The sequence below is a fragment of the Andrena cerasifolii genome, chromosome 16 (genome assembly GCF_050908995.1).
Source record: "Andrena cerasifolii isolate SP2316 chromosome 16, iyAndCera1_principal, whole genome shotgun sequence".
In the NCBI taxonomy this organism is placed as follows: domain Eukaryota; kingdom Metazoa; phylum Arthropoda; class Insecta; order Hymenoptera; family Andrenidae; genus Andrena; species Andrena cerasifolii.
The window spans coordinates 4,866,155-4,884,224 of record NC_135133.1 but is presented as its reverse complement, the minus strand read 5'-3'; the positions used below and the strand labels follow the sequence as shown (position 1 = coordinate 4,884,224).

The following is an 18,070-nucleotide window of genomic DNA, read 5'->3' as shown; positions in this document are numbered from 1 at the left end:
GTCGAGCAAACTTCCGGGACGCTAGCACGCGCGCGACATAATAAGATTAATAGGTGGAAAGTTTGAACGAATGCCTGGGCTGTTTGTCGGTATTAATCATAGCTGTCCGCCGGCGACTTGGTCCCCGGGCCATTACATTAACGTCCCGAATCCGCGAGCCTCTCCTGCGCGCTGGTGGCAACAGTCTCGGACGAACGGACGTTAAACGCGCGCAAATGGACAGCTGGGGTGGCGTTTAAAGAAGCGGTGGGGTTGCGGGGATGGTCGTTGAGAGCGCAGTGGTTTAGAAGGGTTTATAATGCGTGAAGAGAGAGTAACGTTGCCGGGGACTTGGAACTTTTGATCCTGAGATCAATGAAACGATACTAGGAGCTTCAGCAATTTTAATCCTGCCGCGTGGATCTCGGCGATGTGAGACGAAACTCCACCGAATCGATACAGACTCCCCGGAATTCTGTTTTACCCGCGCCAAGTGCTTGGTTTTTAATACACCCACGCAGTAAACAGGGAGAGCGGTTTTACAGCGTTCGTGGTAAATGGAACGTCTCGGTGAGGGAGGCCAGGAGAAAAGGAACCGTCCGCCGAAGGTGGAGGCTGGAAATTGCGCGAAGACAAAGGGGGAAGCGTTCGGGGGCCGCGTTGGAAATGAATTGCAAGGACGCTCGGCAGGCAGGGTCCCGCGAAAAATACGCGTTATCTGTTGTCATTTCGCCGTTCTCGTTTTCTCCTCCCCCGTCCGCAGCTGTTATCTGGCCGCGTGTCCCGCTCGCCATCGGTGAATTTAGCATCGGCAGCGGTCTGTATAATTTGTTCAGATTGCGATAAAGTTAATTGGGGCCCTGCGCGGAATTTATGATGCCGGGCCCGGGCAAGCGGCCGGCGGAATGCCGGGATTCCTAGATCGCGCTAGTAAGTAACGCACAGGGGAGATCGATATCGACCGGCGATTTATTACAATTGTCACACATTCTGTGCAAATGAGCGTGTACGGATGCTCTCTCCGCCGGGCGAGCCAGTCGTGTTCCAAAGAGATTCTTCTCTCGGGCTCTGAGACAGAGGCGTCATCGGGAGAGTCGTTCTAATTTCCGCGGAGCGAACCTCGCCGCGCTTGAACGCGGAGAAATTGAGGGGGCGAGCGGGCGGAGTCGGCGAATCGTGCAGTTCGGGTGGTCATTAGCGTTAATAAACGCAAACATCGGTGCATCGTTAGCGCGTCGTCGGCCACGGTCAAGGAGCGCCATCCACAGGAGACCGTGGAAACCGTTGCTCTCCTGGTCGGTAAAACAGGGAGGATCGATGGATCCTAGTGACGCGGGTTGCCGCCGACGGAGCAGGGATGTGGCCAGCGAATTCTGTGCATCCTTGAGATTAATTAATCACGGTCCTTGCTACGTGGAAGTATCGGTGTCTGGTGCAGGCATCGCGCCAGGGCATCGACACCGAATATTCAAGCCCATCGAGGGTACCCCGATACCAACGAATCCGTGCCTCTCGTTCCGGGCATACTTGCTCCGTGCCAAAATCTCCGCAAGTAGCGACCATAACGGGCAACAGGATCGATGCTCGGGGAGCAAAGTTGGCCGCAAACGAGGGAAGCGTTGCTGCATCGTTGCGGGGCCACTCGACGCGGGCGGCAACTTTGCCCCAGCACGTTAGAGCCCGCCAATAATTAAACCACCGAACTAGTGTGCCCGTGGAGCTCCGAGTCTTTCAATTACTCGGAACTGGCGGAGAATTAGGTGGTCGTTCTGGTGGACTGCGATCTTGGTAAGTGGATTACGAGCGAGCGTGCAGCGCGGGCGCGTAAAAGCGAAAGGGGACATTCCAAGCGCACTCGGACAGATTTCGGAGTAAGTTTTCGCAGATTGCTGAAATTTCAATATGTTGTGGTCTTCAGTGATATTTAAACGCACCTCAAAGGAATTTTCGAAATTTTGAAAAATGTCGATTTTACAGCTGTTTGAAGTTAAGTGCTAACTTTTATTCAATACATTATAGTTATGGAAGTATTAAACGGATGGAGATGAACTTTAGTGTGCTTATAGAGAAGACATTATAGTTTTAAGAAAAAATTATTTCAGTTTAAAAAAAAAATTGATCCATTTTTGTGCAATTATTTTAAACAAATGCAGGTTTTTAACATCGGGCGCGATTTTAAAAATCTGAAAAAGGAGAGTATAGTTCTATCCTTCCCCTTTATTGAAATTTTTTTTTTAAACTGAAATAATTTTTTCTTAAAACTTCAATGTCTTCTCTATAAGCACCGTAAAGCTCATCTCCATCCGTTTATTACTTCCATAACTATAATGTATTGAAAAAAAAGTTAGCACTTAACTTCAAGTAGCTGTAAAATCGACATTTTTCAAAATTTCGAAAAATCCTTTGAGGCACGTTGAAATATCACTAAAGTCTACAACATATTCAAATCTCAGCAATCTACGAAAACTTACTTCGAAATCTGTCCGAGTTCGCATGGAATGTCCCAAAGAGCAGCGGCGGAAGGAAGGAAGGTGGACGCGGGGGGGGAAAGGGCGAAGGGTCGGGCCCCTCGGAGTGGGGGAGAGAAAACCGAGAGAAAGAGGAAGGAAAGGAGTACTCGCAAAGGGTCGGCTCGCGGCAAGAAGATATTTGAATACGACTGTATACCGGCGAGTAAATCGTATCGTCCGCAAACGAGCAGCGCGCTACACAAGAAATGCATTTGCCGGATGTCGGTGGAGGGGATGACGGGCCCCTCCCCGCGGCCTCAGGGGAGGAGGGCGCACGCCGAAAGGGGTACGGGTAGTGATGGGCATTTCAACATCTCTCCCGCGAATATCCGAGTAATTTCCAGCGTATGCTGCCCTAATTTGGAGACACTTCGTTGGGTGATCGATGAGCCGCAATTGGGGGGAGTTGACAGTGTCTCGAGTGTCTCGGCGCATCGAAGCTTCTTGGCGACTTCGACAAATGGTGATGCAAAGTACCGAGCATACCTTATCTCTCCATTAACGACACTCGACATTTAACCACCCTCCGGAGACAGCCCCAGCGTTCCACGCGCGCTCAACTATTCCGGGACGCCGAACAGCCAGGTCCGCAACGTTCGCAGCGTCCCGAAAGTTTCGTCAAACTATGGAAGGGACAGGAGGGATGTTGAGTCCATCGCTAGGCAGTCGGAGCGTGTAGCCTTGGCAAGGGGCACGGTAAGGCCCCACGGAAAGTCCCCTTTCGTTGGCCGTCTGGTCCAGGCGAGGAGAGCAAAGGGGCGCTATCGAGCGAGCTATCTCCCACCACCCGTACCAGTTGCGCCGTAATATATAGGCCGTATCTCAGGCCCGCAAATTGCCTTTTTAAACACAACAAGACAGCCGTGCCCCCTTTCAATTTACGCGGGGCCCTTTTTCGCGTGCGCGCTCCATTCCGTTTCCCTTCGGTCCTCCTCCGCTTCACCTCCTCTATCCTACCCGCCCTCTCGTCCTCCACCCCGTGCTATATTCTATCTTTTCTGCCTTTGTGCAACTTCTCCCCTCTCTGCTCGACCAGGCACCTCCCCCCCTCCACCCTCAACATTCCCCTGAAAGACGATTTCAGCATTCGAGACGGCGTTCCCTGGCATTATATCTAAATACACGTTCGCGGGATTCTTCGAAAAACGACGCGCTGAATATTATCGGTGTAATTACAAACGCGGGAATCGGCCGGAGCGACAGCTCGCTGGCTACCGTGGGGGTTCTTCCACGGCCCTCCGAGGGAGGGACGAATGGAAATTTGCCACGAGATCGGGAGGAGAGAGGCCGCCGACGTCGCGGCCAAGAGCGCGCCGGACCATTTCGCGCGATTTTTCTCCGAGCACCTTATTAAAACCACTCCGCGGCCCCGTAATAACATCCGAGCTACCAGGCGAACGGTGTAGTTAGCGTGGCGCGACGCTGCAAATGGAGATAATTTTAGAACGACTCGCGACTGGGTGGACTCCCCGTTCGCTCGACGGGGGACGGATTTTTCATCGTTTCCCCGGCCGTCGAGCGGAGTTGCGTGCGCGAGAGCCTATCTCGGCTCGAGCCTAGGGGAAAACGCGGCTGGTTCGGCCCGGCGCACAGTCGGGAAATTTTGCGATTTTATGGCCAAAACTACAAATTTAATACAAATGTCAATTGAAGAACTGTATCCATTTTCGTGGTGAAAACCTCAAAAAACTTATTTTTAATATATAAAATTCGGCACTTTTACGTTTTAGGACAAAAAGATATCTTACGCACCACCAGGAATTGAATCCATGCCTTGAAATTATTTTCAGATCTTTGGATAACACAATATAAATGTTTGAAGCAACTTGAAAATCTGGATTAATTCTTTGCGATCACTCTAACCTCACATGAACATAAACATTTGCGAGTCTATACGAGCTTTGTATTAAAACATTTAACAGTAAAATTGGTGGCATTTGATACTCATATTAGTTCTTCAATTGACATTTGCATTTATTTCGTCGAATTCAAAAATTTATTTTTGTGGTTTTGGCTATAAAATCGCAAAAATTCTCCACTGTGCGGCGACACGATTGTTTTCCCGTGAAACGATTACGGATCGCGGGCGCACCTTTAGGGACAACTAGAGGGTCTCGGAGTCATCGTCTGTTTTTATGGGACATTGATTGAAATGAGGTACACAGGCGGAGAAACAGGAGCGCCGATTCTGAATAAGTTCTACGTGAAAAAAGAGACGTCAGGATGTATCGAATACAGGGAGCCGTCGGGGGTTTCTTCGACGAGGACAAAGTAGATCTCGCACGCGAGCGTTGCCCGGCGTGGCTCGTTGATTAAAATCACCGCGAGCCTCGCGTACCTATATCCTCGTATTCCCTCGATCGAGAAAATCAGTTAATCGCGGCGGGGGGAAAAGAAACGAGCGGATCGTTTCCATAACAGAGAAAGGGGGGAAATAAGATATTACGGAGGATCCCGAGAGCGTGGGGTATCTCTCCCGGCTACCTACCGCCTTCGGCTAAAGGCTACAAAGTGAAAAAACTCGTGATAAGCGGGCGAAAGAATGATCTCGGAAGGAGGCCAGAAAGGAGAGCGAAAAGCAGGGTGGAGGAGACGGACCGGGGTTGGAGGGGTGTCTGGACCGTGGCTTTTAATCGGCGTAATAAGACGTCAAGGACACGCCGCGCAACCGGAAGAAAAATTCGTTGGCCGGGGCCCGCAGTTAAGCGATCCACCGTGGCTCAGCCCGACAAGATTGTCGATTTATGTTTACATACTCGTTTTACGTGAGATCCCGATAATTAGAGTAGTTACCTATACGCGAGCGAGCGCCCGCGCGCGCGCGACCCACCGGCCGGTCGGGGCCTGTGTGCGTGGAACCACCTCTCGTCGGACGGGCCCAGGATGATGCCGGGAGGATTTAAAAAATGGAAGAAGCACGAGCAGCGGCGAAGGTTTAAACGAGGGCCGATTAATCCCTCCGGGGGGAACGCGGCCTGAAATTGGCGTATAGTCTTCGCCGCGTTATCTTCGATCGTAAAGCATCGTCATCTCGGGCCCCCCGATACACTTCGGCACACGGTTGCTTATTCATCCTCTGCTCACGAGTCAATATAATCCGTCAGAATCCCCCATTCGACTTTTCCACGGATAACACTCGCGGCCCGGGGCGCCATCTTCGTCTCCGTTACCCTCCGCGAGGGTGGCGGGCCCCCTGTTCGATTCCTCGAAGGGATTCCTCCAGCCCGCGTACCCGGACCTCGGGACCTTGGCCTACACGGGTCGGGGGTAAGTGTAAATATTAATCGAGTGGGAAGGGAGAAGCCGCGATTAGACGAGAGAGCGAGCAGGCGGGTCGCTCGGTTGATTTACAGCGTGGCATCGCGCCCCCCGAACCAGCTATCGCGTATTTGCTCGTAATAACTCGGTTTGCTTTCAGCGTGGTTCGATGGCTCTCGTTACACCGGGCGTCCCATCTAAATCGATCGCAAGGAATATCTTGGCAGCTATTGGTGATGTCAGGAAATGTTTCGCTTGAAGTTATGTCCCCTGGAAGCAGGCAACACAGCTGGCATTGGAGGAAGACTGCACCGCGGAGGAAGGAACAAGATGCGTGTGCTGTTGCATTGGAGAATGGAAAACGAGAACATTCCGCGGATACGTGGTGAGGTTCCCCGAAAGTTCACCTGAAATTAACCCCGAGCGATACAGCCAGAATCTCCCCGAAGACCCAAAGCCCCAACACCGCGTACATCCTACGCGTGCCTCGTCGAATTTCAGTGACAAACGGTTAACTAGAATCGCGAACAGTTCGCTAGGCAAACAGTTGAGCTCGACCAGCGTTAAATAACCAATCGATCGTGAATCGGGACTGCGATGTCGGCTGCATCGCGGCGACCCCGGGTCCGAAACGCACCCTCGTCGCAGAGGCGTGCACACGTGTTGCCAATTACCTTTGCCGCATCAAACGACGTCACAGTTGAATCCTTCACGGTGGCCGAGCGGCCAACATCCACGCGGAAAGAAGGGTTAATCGCGATAAAGCGAAGATTCCCTTTTCGGTGCCGTTAAACGCGACAAGAGGGCAGGGTGGAAAAGGGTTCCTCGGTAAAACGTCCGAGCGGGAAGAACACGGTCGCGCAGCGTAACCAGCGAGACGTTCCTTGCTCCCAGAGGAAGATCCGCGCTTACTATGTAACCCCAGGGTGTTCTTTCTTCGCTAATGTCGAAGTCCGCGCGCGACGCGCAGTGGTAGCAGGATTACGCGTCGCGGAGCAGAGAGCAGCGTGGCGAGAGTCGGCGCGCGTAATTGAGTCAAAATTATTTTCAAGCTGGCCGGTGTGCTGGGGCGATCATTACAGCGGTTAGCCTCAATCGAGGGCGGTCCTTTCCGGGTGGCAAGTTTTTCTGCTTTGATGATCACTGTCAGTGGGCAAAAGGCCGCTTACGGGGGCCTCGCACGCTCTCACCTCGCGCGTCGCTCCATCAATCTCTCGTAACCCAGCATGCCGTTTTTACCCGGCGAAATTTATTACGTCGTGGCCCACGCTCTTACCGGGGCCAGCTCGGTCCCCTCCGCGGCCCCTGAAACGCGCGATCGCCCCCCTCGTCGCGCAGCTGTGTCACATCGACGCGACGCGACTCGCACGCGGGACACCAGCTCCTCTCACCCCGCTGCCAGACACCCAATCTATCGCGATCTATCGCGATCCATCGGGAATACGCGGGTCAATCACGTTCGACGTCGACGTCGAGGGATTCGCGAGACCTGACGGCGGCGAGACGTTGATAAGTGGGCGGAGATTTAAGATTTCACGGAGCTGACTGGGGGGCTCCAGACGTTCCAAGCGGAAGAGGGTTGGTGTCGTCGGTCGTTGGAAGTTTCTTATAGCTGCACACCCACTCTCGTCGATTCCAGGCAAATTCGTGTTTCTCTCTATGTTACACATTCTAAACTCGCGATGCAAAAGAGAGAGAGAGAGAGAGAGAGAGAGAGAGAGAGAGAGAGAGAGCGTGTGCGATGCGTAAACCGAGCAAACCATCACGGGATACATGGGGGTTCCTGAAAAGCTGCTTCCCCGGGACATTTACGTTTATTCGTGCGCGAAATCGAATTCTCGCGGGGGCGCGCGCATTGCCACTCCCCCCAGCCTTCCCCGGCCCCATCGACATTGTCGCGTTACGATCGAAAACGGCGATGGAACATCGTCGACGTGTACAGCGCGTATGGAAACGCTCGGATGGGTCGTTCGGGGCGGACATCGACGAGAGATACGTATCGCGGTCTACGTAAATACGGAGAAGGGATGATACGATCGAGACAGCGATCGTTATGGAATCTCCGGCTCCGTACGATCCTTGAAATTTATAGGGGCCTGGCGCAAGACGATGAATTCGCGGGCATTATCGTGGCCCCGATTGAGATCCTGCGGGGCGGTATCTTTCCGTAATGCGCGGCTTTATCCGTTGCAAATGATCGTGGTTGCGCGGTAATGACCGGCGTGCGCGTTGTTCCGTCGATTTTTCGGAATGCACCGGGGTAACGTGCACTTTTCCGAATTGCCGTGCCGACTCGCCGAGCCCGGATCATTGTGATGTTTGCCTTGCGTTCGCAGGCCCTCGTGAATTGAATAACGCCTGCCACGGGGATAATCCCACCCCGAAACAAGCTAAACACCGTGGATCGCCGCGACCAGCGTCCGAAGGAATTCTTTGGAAGCGCGATACCGTGCAATTCGCGCGATAAAGCGCGTAGATTGTACTTTCTTCGGGTATTTCTAACTCCAGTATCGTACTTAACGCGCATAAATATAGAGTGGACAACGTGTAGTGCACGTTGCACGTGTAGGGCAAAATGTCATTTATATAGGACAGTTTACAGTAAATGGGGGAATAAGTGCCATTGAGTTACTGGTATCGAAAGACAATTCACAGATTTCTAGTATATTTCATTGCTATCTCTTCTTTTTACACAGGAGGTACGTTTACGTCCGATGCATCAAGTGAGACCTCCTTTTACAATGGTGCACTGAATACAGGGACATCAGAAGTCCACAAGATTTATAAGACATTACGTATTCCATATCACACACGATACCTCTTCTATATTAAAATAATATTTGTATGATCGCACTGTATTATATTTCAATTATTGTAATAAAATGCAGATCAATAATAAAACAGTATTATTATTGCAAAAACCTTTATTTCACTTCGTATGCCCTTCATATTTCTGCAGTATGTCATAAAAGATGGTAACAAAAACATACAAAAATCTTTTTCCCACAAAAAGTAAATTTGGCTTTTCGTGGCAAAACCTGGCATAAATTTTCAGAACGCACAAAATTGGGCTTTGTAACAGGAGAACATGATGTCAGAAGAGGTGGCACTAAGTAATGTCTCCGGAGAGAGAATCGAAGATGCCTTCGCAGCTGAAATTCAGAATACCTCTTTTCGCTTCATGTTCTCCTGATACCTGGGCCAAAATCTGGCAAAAATTTTCAGAATGCACAAAATTGGGCTTTGTAACAGGAGAACATGATGTCAGAAAAGGTGGCACTAAGTAATGTCTCCGGAGAGAGAATCGAAGATGCCTTCGCAGCTGAAATTCAGAATACCTCTTTTCGCTTCATGTTCTCCTGATACCTGGGCCAAAATCTGGCAAAAATTTTCAGAATGCGCAAAATTGGGCTTTGTAACAGGAGAACATGATGTCAGAAGAGGTGGCACTAAGTAATGTCTCCGGAGAGAGAATCGAAGATGCCTTCGCAGCTGAAATTCAAAATACCTCTTTTCGCTTCATGTTCTCCTGATACCTGGGCCAAAATCTGGCAAAAATTTTCAGAATGCACAAAATTGGGCTTTGTAACAGGAGAACATGATGTCAGAAGAGGTGGCACTAAGTAATGTCTCCGGAGAGAGAATCGAAGAGGCCTTCGCAGCTGAAATTCAAAATACCTCTTTTCGCTTCATGTTCTCCTGATACCTGGGCCAAAATCTGGCAAAAATTTTCAGAATGCACAAAATTGGGCTTTGTAACAGGAGAACATGATGTCAGAAGAGGTGGCACTAAGTAATGTCTCCGGAGAGAGAATCGAAGAGGCCTTCGCAGCTGAAATTCAGAATACCTCTTTTCGCTTCATGTTCTCCTGATACCTGGGCCAAAATCTGGCAAAAATTTTCAGAATGCACAAAATTGGGCTTTGTAACAGGAGAACATGATGTCAGAAGAGGTGGCACTAAGTAATGTCTCCGGAGAGAGAATCGAAGAGGCCTTCGCAGCTGAAATTCAAAATACCTCTTTTCGCTTCATGTTCTCCTGATACCTGGGCCAAAATCTGGCAAAAATTTTCAGAATGCGCAAAATTGGGCTTTGTAACAGGAGAACATGATGTCAGAAGAGGTGGCACTAAGTAATGTCTCCGGAGAGAGAATCGAAGAGGCCTTCGCAGCTGAAATTCAGAATACCTCTTTTCGCTTCATGTTCTCCTGATACCTGGGCCAAAATCTGGCAAAAATTTTCAGAATGCACAAAATTGGGCTTTGTAACAGGAGAACATGATGTCAGAAGAGGTGGCACTAAGTAATGTCTCCGGAGAGAGAATCGAAGAGGCCTTCGCAGCTGAAATTCAAAATACCTCTTTTCGCTTCATGTTCTCCTGATACCTGGGCCAAAATCTGGCAAAAATTTTCAGAATGCGCAAAATTGGGCTTTGTAACAGGAGAACATGATGTCAGAAGAGGTGGCACTAAGTAATGTCTCCGGAGAGAGAATCGAAGAGGCCTTCGCAGCTGAAATTCAGAATACCTCTTTTCGCTTCATGTTCTCCTGATACCTGGGCCAAAATCTGGCAAAAATTTTCGGAATGCGCAAAATTGGGCTTTGTAACAGGAGAACATGATGTCAGAAGAGGTGGCACTAAGTAATGTCTCCGGAGAGAGAATCGAAGAGGCCTTCGCAGCTGAAATTCAAAATACCTCTTTTCGCTTCATGTTCTCCTGATACCTGGGCCAAAATCTGGCAAAAATTTTCAGAATGCGCAAAATTGGGCTTTGTAACAGGAGAACATGATGTCAGAAGAGGTGGCACTAAGTAATGTCTCCGGAGAGAGAATCGAAGAGGCCTTCGCAGCTGAAATTCAGAATACCTCTTTTCGCTTCATGTTCTCCTGATACCTGGGCCAAAATCTGGCAAAAATTTTCAGAATGCGCAAAATTGGGCTTTGTAACAGGAGAACATGATGTCAGAAGAGGTGGCACTAAGTAATGTCTCCGGAGAGAGAATCGAAGAGGCCTTCGCAGCTGAAATTCAGAATACCTCTTTTCGCTTCATGTTCTCCTGATACCTGGGCCAAAATCTGGCAAAAATTTTCAGAATGCACAAAATTGGGCTTTGTAACAGGAGAACATGATGTCAGAAGAGGTGGCACTAAGTAATGTCTCCGGAGAGAGAATCGAAGAGGCCTTCGCAGCTGAAATTCAGAATACCTCTTTTCGCTTCATGTTCTCCTGATACCTGGGCCAAAATCTGGCAAAAATTTTCAGAATGCACAAAATTGGGCTTTGTAACAGGAGAACATGATGTCAGAAGAGGTGGCACTAAGTAATGTCTCCGGAGAGAGAATCGAAGAGGCCTTCGCAGCTGAAATTCAGAATACCTCTTTTCGCTTCATGTTCTCCTGATACCTGGGCCAAAATCTGGCAAAAATTTTCAGAATGCACAAAATTGGGCTTTGTAACAGGAGAACATGATGTCAGAAGAGGTGGCACTAAGTAATGTCTCCGGAGAGAGAATCGAAGAGGCCTTCGCAGCTGAAATTCAAAATACCTCTTTTCGCTTCATGTTCTCCTGATACCTGGGCCAAAATCTGGCAAAAATTTTCAGAATGCGCAAAATTGGGCTTTGTAACAGGAGAACATGATGTCAGAAGAGGTGGCACTAAGTAATGTCTCCGGAGAGAGAATCGAAGAGGCCTTCGCAGCTGAAATTCAGAATACCTCTTTTCGCTTCATGTTCTCCTGATACCTGGGCCAAAATCTGGCAAAAATTTTCAGAATGCGCAAAATTGGGCTTTGTAACAGGAGAACATGATGTCAGAAGAGGTGGCACTAAGTAATGTCTCCGGAGAGAGAATCGAAGAGGCCTTCGCAGCTGAAATTCAGAATACCTCTTTTCGCTTCATGTTCTCCTGATACCTGGGCCAAAATCTGGCAAAAATTTTCAGAATGCACAAAATTGGGCTTTGTAACAGGAGAACATGATGTCAGAAGAGGTGGCACTAAGTAATGTCTCCGGAGAGAGAATCGAAGAGGCCTTCGCAGCTGAAATTCAAAATACCTCTTTTCGCTTCATGTTCTCCTGATACCTGGGCCAAAATCTGGCAAAAATTTTCAGAATGCGCAAAATTGGGCTTTGTAACAGGAGAACATGATGTCAGAAGAGGTGGCACTAAGTAATGTCTCCGGAGAGAGAATCGAAGAGGCCTTCGCAGCTGAAATTCAGAATACCTCTTTTCGCTTCATGTTCTCCTGATACCTGGGCCAAAATCTGGCAAAAATTTTCAGAATGCGCAAAATTGGGCTTTGTAACAGGAGAACATGATGTCAGAAGAGGTGGCACTAAGTAATGTCTCCGGAGAGAGAATCGAAGAGGCCTTCGCAGCTGAAATTCAGAATACCTCTTTTCGCTTCATGTTCTCCTGATACCTGGGCCAAAATCTGGCAAAAATTTTCAGAATGCACAAAATTGGGCTTTGTAACAGGAGAACATGATGTCAGAAGAGGTGGCACTAAGTAATGTCTCCGGAGAGAGAATCGAAGAGGCCTTCGCAGCTGAAATTCAAAATACCTCTTTTCGCTTCATGTTCTCCTGATACCTGGGCCAAAATCTGGCAAAAATTTTCAGAATGCGCAAAATTGGGCTTTGTAACAGGAGAACATGATGTCAGAAGAGGTGGCACTAAGTAATGTCTCCGGAGAGAGAATCGAAGATGCCTTCGCAGCTGAAATTCAGAATACCTCTTTTCGCTTCATGTTCTCCTGATACCTGGGCCAAAATCTGGCAAAAATTTTCAGAATGCGCAAAATTGGGCTTTGTAACAGGAGAACATGATGTCAGAAGAGGTGGCACTAAGTAATGTCTCCGGAGAGAGAATCGAAGAGGCCTTCGCAGCTGAAATTCAAAATACCTCTTTTCGCTTCATGTTCTCCTGATACCTGGGCCAAAATCTGGCAAAAATTTTCAGAATGCGCAAAATTGGGCTTTGTAACAGGAGAACATGATGTCAGAAGAGGTGGCACTAAGTAATGTCTCCGGAGAGAGAATCGAAGAGGCCTTCGCAGCTGAAATTCAGAATACCTCTTTTCGCTTCATGTTCTCCTGATACCTGGGCCTAAATCTGGCAAAAATTTTCAGAATGCGCAAAATTGGGCTTTGTAACAGGAGAACATGATGTCAGAAGAGGTGGCACTAAGTAATGTCTCCGGAGAGAGAATCGAAGAGGCCTTCGCAGCTGAAATTCAAAATACCTCTTTTCGCTTCATGTTCTCCTGATACCTGGGCCAAAATCTGGCAAAAATTTTAAGTTTGCACAAAATTGGGCTTTGTAACAGGAGAACATGATGTCAGAAGAGGTGGCACTAAGTAATGTCTCCGGAGATAGAATCGAAGAGGCCTTCGCAGCTGAAATTCAGAATACCTCTTTTCGCTTCATGTTCTCCTGATACCTGGGCCAAAATCTGGCAAAAATTTTCAGAATGCACAAAATTGGGCTTTGTAACAGGAGAACATGATGTCAGAAGAGGTGGCACTAAGTAATGTCTCCGGAGAGAGAATCGAAGAGGCCTTCGCAGCTGAAATTCAAAATACCTCTTTTCGCTTCATGTTCTCCTGATACCTGGGCCAAAATCTGGCAAAAATTTTCAGAATGCGCAAAATTGGGCTTTGTAACAGGAGAACATGATGTCAGAAGAGGTGGCACTAAGTAATGTCTCCGGAGAGAGAATCGAAGAGGCCTTCGCAGCTGAAATTCAAAATACCTCTTTTCGCTTCATGTTCTCCTGATACCTGGGCCAAAATCTGGCAAAAATTTTCAGAATGCACAAAATTGGGCTTTGTAACAGGAGAACATGATGTCAGAAGAGGTGGCACTAAGTAATGTCTCCGGAGAGAGAATCGAAGAGGCCTTCGCAGCTGAAATTCAGAATACCTCTTTTCGCTTCATGTTCTCCTGATACCTGGGCCAAAATCTGGCAAAAATTTTCAGAATGCACAAAATTGGGCTTTGTAACAGGAGAACATGATGTCAGAAGAGGTGGCACTAAGTAATGTCTCCGGAGAGAGAATCGAAGAGGCCTTCGCAGCTGAAATTCAAAATACCTCTTTTCGCTTCATGTTCTCCTGATACCTGGGCCAAAATCTGGCAAAAATTTTCAGAATGCGCAAAATTGGGCTTTGTAACAGGAGAACATGATGTCAGAAGAGGTGGCACTAAGTAATGTCTCCGGAGAGAGAATCGAAGAGGCCTTCGCAGCTGAAATTCAGAATACCTCTTTTCGCTTCATGTTCTCCTGATACCTGGGCCAAAATCTGGCAAAAATTTTCAGAATGCACAAAATTGGGCTTTGTAACAGGAGAACATGATGTCAGAAGAGGTGGCACTAAGTAATGTCTCCGGAGAGAGAATCGAAGAGGCCTTCGCAGCTGAAATTCAAAATACCTCTTTTCGCTTCATGTTCTCCTGATACCTGGGCCAAAATCTGGCAAAAATTTTCAGAATGCGCAAAATTGGGCTTTGTAACAGGAGAACATGATGTCAGAAGAGGTGGCACTAAGTAATGTCTCCGGAGAGAGAATCGAAGAGGCCTTCGCAGCTGAAATTCAGAATACCTCTTTTCGCTTCATGTTCTCCTGATACCTGGGCCAAAATCTGGCAAAAATTTTCAGAATGCACAAAATTGGGCTTTGTAACAGGAGAACATGATGTCAGAAGAGGTGGCACTAAGTAATGTCTCCGGAGAGAGAATCGAAGAGGCCTTCGCAGCTGAAATTCAAAATACCTCTTTTCGCTTCATGTTCTCCTGATACCTGGGCCAAAATCTGGCAAAAATTTTCAGAATGCGCAAAATTGGGCTTTGTAACAGGAGAACATGATGTCAGAAGAGGTGGCACTAAGTAATGTCTCCGGAGAGAGAATCGAAGAGGCCTTCGCAGCTGAAATTCAGAATACCTCTTTTCGCTTCATGTTCTCCTGATACCTGGGCCAAAATCTGGCAAAAATTTTCGGAATGCGCAAAATTGGGCTTTGTAACAGGAGAACATGATGTCAGAAGAGGTGGCACTAAGTAATGTCTCCGGAGAGAGAATCGAAGAGGCCTTCGCAGCTGAAATTCAAAATACCTCTTTTCGCTTCATGTTCTCCTGATACCTGGGCCAAAATCTGGCAAAAATTTTCAGAATGCGCAAAATTGGGCTTTGTAACAGGAGAACATGATGTCAGAAGAGGTGGCACTAAGTAATGTCTCCGGAGAGAGAATCGAAGAGGCCTTCGCAGCTGAAATTCAGAATACCTCTTTTCGCTTCATGTTCTCCTGATACCTGGGCCAAAATCTGGCAAAAATTTTCAGAATGCGCAAAATTGGGCTTTGTAACAGGAGAACATGATGTCAGAAGAGGTGGCACTAAGTAATGTCTCCGGAGAGAGAATCGAAGAGGCCTTCGCAGCTGAAATTCAGAATACCTCTTTTCGCTTCATGTTCTCCTGATACCTGGGCCAAAATCTGGCAAAAATTTTCAGAATGCACAAAATTGGGCTTTGTAACAGGAGAACATGATGTCAGAAGAGGTGGCACTAAGTAATGTCTCCGGAGAGAGAATCGAAGAGGCCTTCGCAGCTGAAATTCAGAATACCTCTTTTCGCTTCATGTTCTCCTGATACCTGGGCCAAAATCTGGCAAAAATTTTCAGAATGCACAAAATTGGGCTTTGTAACAGGAGAACATGATGTCAGAAGAGGTGGCACTAAGTAATGTCTCCGGAGAGAGAATCGAAGAGGCCTTCGCAGCTGAAATTCAGAATACCTCTTTTCGCTTCATGTTCTCCTGATACCTGGGCCAAAATCTGGCAAAAATTTTCAGAATGCACAAAATTGGGCTTTGTAACAGGAGAACATGATGTCAGAAGAGGTGGCACTAAGTAATGTCTCCGGAGAGAGAATCGAAGAGGCCTTCGCAGCTGAAATTCAAAATACCTCTTTTCGCTTCATGTTCTCCTGATACCTGGGCCAAAATCTGGCAAAAATTTTCAGAATGCGCAAAATTGGGCTTTGTAACAGGAGAACATGATGTCAGAAGAGGTGGCACTAAGTAATGTCTCCGGAGAGAGAATCGAAGAGGCCTTCGCAGCTGAAATTCAGAATACCTCTTTTCGCTTCATGTTCTCCTGATACCTGGGCCAAAATCTGGCAAAAATTTTCAGAATGCGCAAAATTGGGCTTTGTAACAGGAGAACATGATGTCAGAAGAGGTGGCACTAAGTAATGTCTCCGGAGAGAGAATCGAAGAGGCCTTCGCAGCTGAAATTCAGAATACCTCTTTTCGCTTCATGTTCTCCTGATACCTGGGCCAAAATCTGGCAAAAATTTTCAGAATGCACAAAATTGGGCTTTGTAACAGGAGAACATGATGTCAGAAGAGGTGGCACTAAGTAATGTCTCCGGAGAGAGAATCGAAGAGGCCTTCGCAGCTGAAATTCAAAATACCTCTTTTCGCTTCATGTTCTCCTGATACCTGGGCCAAAATCTGGCAAAAATTTTCAGAATGCGCAAAATTGGGCTTTGTAACAGGAGAACATGATGTCAGAAGAGGTGGCACTAAGTAATGTCTCCGGAGAGAGAATCGAAGAGGCCTTCGCAGCTGAAATTCAGAATACCTCTTTTCGCTTCATGTTCTCCTGATACCTGGGCCAAAATCTGGCAAAAATTTTCAGAATGCGCAAAATTGGGCTTTGTAACAGGAGAACATGATGTCAGAAGAGGTGGCACTAAGTAATGTCTCCGGAGAGAGAATCGAAGAGGCCTTCGCAGCTGAAATTCAGAATACCTCTTTTCGCTTCATGTTCTCCTGATACCTGGGCCAAAATCTGGCAAAAATTTTCAGAATGCACAAAATTGGGCTTTGTAACAGGAGAACATGATGTCAGAAGAGGTGGCACTAAGTAATGTCTCCGGAGAGAGAATCGAAGAGGCCTTCGCAGCTGAAATTCAAAATACCTCTTTTCGCTTCATGTTCTCCTGATACCTGGGCCAAAATCTGGCAAAAATTTTCAGAATGCGCAAAATTGGGCTTTGTAACAGGAGAACATGATGTCAGAAGAGGTGGCACTAAGTAATGTCTCCGGAGAGAGAATCGAAGATGCCTTCGCAGCTGAAATTCAGAATACCTCTTTTCGCTTCATGTTCTCCTGATACCTGGGCCAAAATCTGGCAAAAATTTTCAGAATGCGCAAAATTGGGCTTTGTAACAGGAGAACATGATGTCAGAAGAGGTGGCACTAAGTAATGTCTCCGGAGAGAGAATCGAAGAGGCCTTCGCAGCTGAAATTCAAAATACCTCTTTTCGCTTCATGTTCTCCTGATACCTGGGCCAAAATCTGGCAAAAATTTTCAGAATGCGCAAAATTGGGCTTTGTAACAGGAGAACATGATGTCAGAAGAGGTGGCACTAAGTAATGTCTCCGGAGAGAGAATCGAAGAGGCCTTCGCAGCTGAAATTCAGAATACCTCTTTTCGCTTCATGTTCTCCTGATACCTGGGCCTAAATCTGGCAAAAATTTTCAGAATGCGCAAAATTGGGCTTTGTAACAGGAGAACATGATGTCAGAAGAGGTGGCACTAAGTAATGTCTCCGGAGAGAGAATCGAAGAGGCCTTCGCAGCTGAAATTCAAAATACCTCTTTTCGCTTCATGTTCTCCTGATACCTGGGCCAAAATCTGGCAAAAATTTTAAGTTTGCACAAAATTGGGCTTTGTAACAGGAGAACATGATGTCAGAAGAGGTGGCACTAAGTAATGTCTCCGGAGATAGAATCGAAGAGGCCTTCGCAGCTGAAATTCAGAATACCTCTTTTCGCTTCATGTTCTCCTGATACCTGGGCCAAAATCTGGCAAAAATTTTCAGAATGCACAAAATTGGGCTTTGTAACAGGAGAACATGATGTCAGAAGAGGTGGCACTAAGTAATGTCTCCGGAGAGAGAATCGAAGAGGCCTTCGCAGCTGAAATTCAAAATACCTCTTTTCGCTTCATGTTCTCCTGATACCTGGGCCAAAATCTGGCAAAAATTTTCAGAATGCGCAAAATTGGGCTTTGTAACAGGAGAACATGATGTCAGAAGAGGTGGCACTAAGTAATGTCTCCGGAGAGAGAATCGAAGAGGCCTTCGCAGCTGAAATTCAAAATACCTCTTTTCGCTTCATGTTCTCCTGATACCTGGGCCAAAATCTGGCAAAAATTTTCAGAATGCACAAAATTGGGCTTTGTAACAGGAGAACATGATGTCAGAAGAGGTGGCACTAAGTAATGTCTCCGGAGAGAGAATCGAAGAGG

General features: G+C 47.5%; 1 protein-coding gene and 1 long non-coding RNA gene across 4 annotated transcripts in view; one reads left to right on the top strand and one right to left on the bottom strand.

Annotated features, from left to right (window-relative positions):
• LOC143377721 (uncharacterized) overlaps positions 1–8,593 on the top strand; it is an 83,860-nt gene extending 75,267 nt beyond the window's left edge. For 2 of the 3 annotated variants that reach the window (XR_013087395.1, XR_013087397.1), the window contains 2 exons: positions 5,908–6,132; positions 8,444–8,593. This is a non-coding gene — a long non-coding RNA (uncharacterized LOC143377721). The remainder of the gene's footprint in view (positions 1–5,907; positions 6,133–8,443) is intronic. The other variant, XR_013087396.1, reaches the window with a different exon arrangement.
• The window catches only part of Su(var)3-3 (lysine-specific histone demethylase Su(var)3-3), a 132,449-nt gene that overhangs the window by 7,654 nt on the left and 106,725 nt on the right, over positions 1–18,070 (bottom strand). The window lies entirely within an intron of this gene.